This window comes from Humulus lupulus, chromosome 9 (assembly GCF_963169125.1).
Source record: "Humulus lupulus chromosome 9, drHumLupu1.1, whole genome shotgun sequence".
NCBI classification, from domain to species: domain Eukaryota; kingdom Viridiplantae; phylum Streptophyta; class Magnoliopsida; order Rosales; family Cannabaceae; genus Humulus; species Humulus lupulus.
This window is the reverse complement of record NC_084801.1, coordinates 160,833,024-160,839,601: the sequence shown is the minus strand read 5'-3', so window position 1 is coordinate 160,839,601 and position 6,578 is coordinate 160,833,024.

The window sequence follows — 6,578 nt, the reverse complement described above, 5'->3', positions numbered from 1 at the left end:
CTTGAAAGATGCGAATTGAATATGCTATCGTTATATGGACATAGGTTACATATTGGAAGAAAGTACTTGTAGGACTTGTGTAGCAACTAGGTACCATTATTAATGCCTGCTATGTGTTAAAGTTTATCACAGAGATGTAGAAAACTTGCATATAGGTTGAGATCTTATATCTTGAAAAAGAATAGGAATCGATTTTTGTTAACCTGCTATTAGAATAGGAAGAAGAGATTTAGAACTGATTAATAAAATTAATAGAATGGAAAGTTGGTAAAATTAATTCCCTATGATTTTTGTTATTAATTTTATCCTTTGATTTATTGTTAGTTTACAGTTATTTAAATTGTGTTCGTAGTTTAGAATTATTCATCTTAATTTTAATCATCAAATAGAAATTGAAAAGCGATTATTGTAAGAGTTTGATATGGAAATTCGTGACAAAAAGGGGACAGAAAATCTAGTTGCAGATCATTTATCTAGATTGGAAAAAGGAGAATAGCCTAATGAGAAAGAGGTACAAATTGATGACAACTTCCTGGATGAACAATTATTTTCTATTGAAAGTGAAGAAAAGCTACCGTGGTTCGCTGATTATGTCAATTATTTGGTAGCTAAAGTTGTGCATCTGGACATGTCAAGGCAGCAACTTAAAAAGTTTTATTCCGAAGTCAAGCAATATTATTGGGATGAGCCCCTTCTATTTCGTAATTGTGCTGATTAAATAATTAGAAGATGTGTCCCGAAAGAGGAGATGATTTCCATTCTTACTCATTGCCACACTTTACATTGTGGCAGTCACTTCAGAGGAACAAGGATAGTAGCTAAAGTTCTGCAATATGGGTTTTATTGGCATGTGTTATTTAAAGATGCTAATGCCTTTGTTAAGAGTTGTGATCGCTGCCAAAGGACCGGTAACATGTCAAGAAGAGATTAAATGTCGATGACTGGAATTCTAGAAATTGAGTTGTTCGATGTGTGGGAAATAGAATTTATGGGACATTTCTCGTCATCTTATAATAACAAGTACATTATGCTTGCAATGAACTATGTTTCTAAATGGGTGGAAGCTGCGGCAACTCCTACTTGTGACGGTAAAGAGGTACTTAAATTCCTTCATAAAAATATATTTACCCGGTTCGGTACTCCAAGAGAAATTATTGGTGACAGAGGAAGTCATTTTTGCAACAAGTCATTAACTGCTCTATGCACTCGTTACAGAGTTCATCATCGAAAGGCTTTGTTCTACCGTCCACTTGCAAATGGTCAAGCAGAAGTGTCAAATCACGAGATAAAAAGCATCTTGGAGAAGACTGTAAATACATCAAGGAAGGATTGGTCAAAAAGGCCTAATGATTCACTTTGGGCATATCGCACAACCTTCAAGACTATGATCGGTATGTCACCGTATCGATTGGTGTTTGGTAAGGCCTGTCATTTACCGGTGGAACTTGAGCACTGAGCTTACTGGGCTGTGAAAAAGCTGAACGTTGATATCTTTATGGCGGGATAAAATAGGCTTATGGAGTTGAAAGAGCTCGATGAATTTCAGAATGAAGCCTATGAGAATGCAAGGATTTATAAAGAAAAGTCTAAGGCCTTTCATGATAAAAGGATACTTAGGAAGGATTTCCAACCAGGGGACAATGTGCTATTATTTAATTCTCGATTGAAGTTGTTTCTGGGTAAATTGAAGCCGAGATGGTCGGGACCATGCACAGTTGTTGTTTCATTTCCTTATGGACCAGTGCAAATTCATAGCGAGAAAACAAGATACTTTAAGGTGAATGGTCAGAGATTGAAGCACTATTTGGAAGGCCCGATGGAAAAAATGCAAGTCTGTGGTGATCTTGGAACCCCTCTGAATTGGGTGTTCAAAGTTTGGCTAAATGACGTTAACGACAGTGCTTAGGAGACATTCCTATAATTTATTTTTGTTTTTGTTTTAATTATTAATTAGTTGAATAATTTTATTTAATTTCATTTTGGATTTTTAAAGATTCATTATTTTTTATTATTATTATTATTTAGTTTTAGAGTAGGTTGTATGTAGAAACCGTGCAATTCGTGAAAATGTAGTTTTAAAATTCATCTTGAGGTCAAGTCGCAACTGTAACGACCCAAATTCGCTAATAAGGCTTAAGGGCCTTGATTAGCGTGCCAGGAGGGCATGATGGGATTTATGTGTGATTTTAATGATTTAAATGCATGGTTATGATTTAAAGCATGTTATATGACTATTTGTTTATCTGAGATGCATGACTATGTATGTTAGTATGCATGTAGGCCCGGATCGTGTTAGAAGGGCATAATTGTAAGTTTGGCCATGATTGGGCGTAACTGTATTGATATGTGTTGATTGTTGAGGCCATAGTGGTATGTGGATGTATCTGTGCTTTGTGACTCGAGGCGATCCCAGTGAGCAGGCTAGCAGAAAGTGATGACAGGAATTTATACCCGGCTCGGGGCGAGCCCGGGGGTATAAGCAGGAATTCAGAGAATAGATTGAGATTTATTTTGATGATGGGGGATATTTATTTGGTGGTTTATCGGGTGTTGGAAAGCAACGGGAAAATATTAGAGACACTTGAGGATTAGCGGGAATTGGGTAAAATGACTAAAATGGCCCTATTTGGACAAAAGGATTGAGAATTATTAGGAAGGGCATTTTGGTCATTTGGCTTTTAGAAATTGATTTATGAGGCTTTACACTTAGTGGGATTTATAGAGAGTGTTGGCTGTGGAGAGAAAGAAAGAAAAGAAGGAAAAGGAAAGAAAGAAAAGAGAGAAAAACAGGTGGGTTTTCCAAAGGGTCGGTTTGTGCATTTTTGCACCATTCCACTCCATTTTTTTCTTGGGGCAAAGCTTAGTGGAGAGCAAGGATAGGCTGAGCATCAAGGATCTTGGGTTAGACTTGAAGATTTGGCAAGAACACATCAATGTTTGAGGTAAGTTTTAGAGATTTTCGGTTTTAAGGGTTTTGATGGTTTAAGCTGTGTTTTGAGCTGAGTTGATGGGAATTTTAGGGATTTCTGGGCAAGCTTTGAGGGAGAGTAAGCTAAGGAGGCTTAGGGTTGATTCAAGGTCGAAATTTGCAGCAATGGTATGATTTCTAAGACTCTATCTTTGTGGTTTGCATGAATTTCTGGTTTAGGGTTGTTCATGATAGATTTTGAGATTTGGGATAAATGATCTTGGGATTTGAGGATTTGGGATGCTTGGGATGAATGGAGAGTGTTCATAAGCTTGATTTTTGAGTTTGGTAAAGATTTGGGGAAGTTTGGTTTGAGATTGGGTGAAAGAAATCGCAGAAATGCGATTTTGGGTTTTCTGGGCTGCAACTAGCGCTACAGCGCTAGTCAGTGGGCGCTGTAGCGCTAGTCCCTGTTTCTGGGGGGTGCATTCTGCTTGTAGCGCTACAGCGCCCTCTTTAGAGCGCTGTAGTGCTGCACTGTTCACAGAGGGGAATTTTTGAGTTTTGATGAGGGATTTTGACCTAGGGTTCGGGGCTTGTTTCCGCCACTTTGTTTTGGGGATTTGGGACTTCCCGGGGGCTCGGGATTGGTCCCGAGGCTAGGTATTCGGACTTGGGGTTCGGTGTTGACTTTGACCTATGTTTGTGCCTAGGTGTGTGCTAAGGCTCGAGTGGGATCGTGCTCAAGGAGTCAGGTGATCTAAGCTATTGATTGGAAAGGTAAGAAAACCGTAACACCCGATAATAGGGCATGGCCCCACTGTGTGATTGTAGGGCATGGCCCCGGATTGTATTATGTGTAAATGTTTAACCTTAAATGAACCGTGATGTGTGTGAATGTTCATTTCAAATGTACTATATGTGTGATTATGATGAAATGAACGGCAAGGGCCGAGTACGGCGTAGGCCGGGGCGGCCGTGGGGCCGAAAGTAACACCTAGCACATGGGATGCTATAGTCAGGGCGGGGCCCGGTGGATACATGTGTTATGCTACATTCAGGGTGGGACCCAAGGGATACATGAGTTATCCTCGCGGTGAGAAACGATACCCCAGGCTTCGGTAAGGCTCTGGGGCGGCATGGCCGTGTTTGCTTAGTCTAATGATTGACTTGTTTATTTGTGGATTATCTGTTATGATAAACTGTATACATTGCATATGTTATGTTCTGCATGAGTTTTCTTGCTGGGCTTCGGCTCACGGGTGCTCTGTGTTGCAGGTAAGGGCAATGGCTGAGTCAACCAACCATGAGTACGGAGAGCGTGAAGCGACGCGTACATGTTTGGCCTGCCCGAATGCTTTGGTTGGGGGTTTATTCGAAAATGGCTGTAATAATCTATGATTTTTTTTATGATTAATCAACTGTAAACTTATTTCAATATGTAAATAGTTTTCAAACTTTATTTTGAGATCCCAAGTGTTTAATACTACAAGCTTTTAATGAAACGTCGCATTTTCAAAGATTACAGCCCTAACTTTTAATTAGTCACACTTTTGTTTCAAAACCTCGGTTAGCGAGTTCATTGCACACTGTTATGTCTTAAAACTCACTTAGTAACGGCTCTAAGGAAGTAGGGCGTTACAGCAACTTACCCTTATAAGTCGCCGCCCTAAACGAAGTCAGAAAGCTTAGAAAATTAAGGAAGAGGTGGGCCGCGACTTGCTCTTATAAATCATGGCACGCTAGGAAGTCAGAGAGCATGAGAGTTTTGATGGAAGAGGCGGACCACGACTTGCTACAACTGAGTCGCGGTGCCTGTACAATAGATTTTCGAGAAAAAAGAGGTGGGCGCGACTTTCTATTGCCAGGTCTTGGCGTACCTCCATGAGGAAGGGAAAACTCAGTATAAACCCACTTCCTCTTAAGCCATAACCCACATTTCAAATATTTTCTCCTTCAAACCCAATTTTTTTTTTTTTTTAAATTTTCTCCCATTCTCTCATATTCATCCTTCCTAAAACCACCATAAATACAAACCCCAACCTTCATAAATTCATATTCCCTTCCTTCCTTCTTTTAATCCAAACCCTAGATAGTTTTATATGTGGCATTGAAGATAGGAGGAGTATTTGAAGGGTGTGGGCAATATCAACAAATCAAAGGCAAGTAAGTCTCTAATTTTCTATGTTCTTCAAGTTCTGGGTTTGAGTAGTTTTGTACTAGATAGACTAGAGATTTCATTGGAATTTTGGGACAAATTGTTAGTATATATTGTGTTCTTTGAGTTGGTATAGTGATTTGCCTATTGTTGGGGTGTTATTCAGTTGAGGGAAGTAAGAAAATTAAGAGGAAGTGTTGCAGGATTTTTGTAATAGCATTTGGAGAATTGTGTTTTTATGGGACCAAGAAAAAATCCCGTTAGGGCTGCTTCATCTAAAAATGCAAATCGCCCCTCCACATCTTGCAACCAACCACCATAACCACAGCCAGCCCCACCACCACCACCCCCTCCTCAGGAGTTTGACCCTGCTAGATTCATTAATAAAGATGGCTTTGACCATTATCAAAGGTTTTCTCAACGACAAGTCATTCAAGAACACGGGATGGAATATCAAGACCAACCGTATCTTTAGGGAACATATGAAATCATTCAAGCCAAAATTAAAGGCCGAAATTGGCAGAGTTTTGTGGACCATCGAATGACCAAGACCAATGTCTCCATGGTTTATGAGTTCTACGCTAATTTTCTGATAGCAGTTAGTAGGAAGGTATTTGTGAGAGGGGTATGGGTGGAGTGTAATATCGATAATATTGATGCTTTATATGGGTTATCGATGTTTTCCCAGGAGGATGATGAATCCTATCAGATTGCCTATTATAGTGAGATTGATTGGACTGATGTGGCTGAGACATTGGGCATTCCCGGAGCTAGTTTTATGATGCAAGATAGACAACCCAAGAATTTCATAAGGTTTCAAATGAGCAGAGTGGCTAAGGCTTGGACTATTTTTTTGAGTGTGAGGCTTATGCCCAACACTCACCTATATGAAGTTGGGACTGATCGGTGTCTCCTTGTGTATGTCATTATGAAGGGACTCTCCGTGAATATTGGACGAGTCATACACACTAGTATCCGTGATTTGTGCTGACTGAGTACCACTGCTGGTTTGGGGCATGGTTCAATGATTACAGATTTGTGTGAGGTGCTTAAATATCCCAATGATATTTATAGGAAAGCAATGGGGCGTGTTATCAGTGCTTCAGTGTTCAACTTCAACGCACCATCTTTGGAGCCTCCTGCACCACAACCCCCGCAAGCGAGAGTTGAAGAAGAGGGAGATCATGATAATGAACCCACCAATGTCAATGTTACACAAGAAGAACCAAGGCAAGCAAAGGAGGGGAGGAGTTTATCATCACTTTATGGCAATTGAGGCACCCCGGATCCACACTTGGCAAGATTGGATTACATTATCTAGCAATACCAACATACCCATAACTATTTGGGGGAACTTCAGGATTATCATCGATCCCAAGTGGACCGGAAAAATGAGTTGGTTTACCGGTGGTCTAACCAAGAGGAGGAGAAAAAATATTTTCCTTATCCACCACCATGGAATCATTTTCAAGACCCACCGCCATTTTGAGATTCGTATCGAGGTAAGTCTTC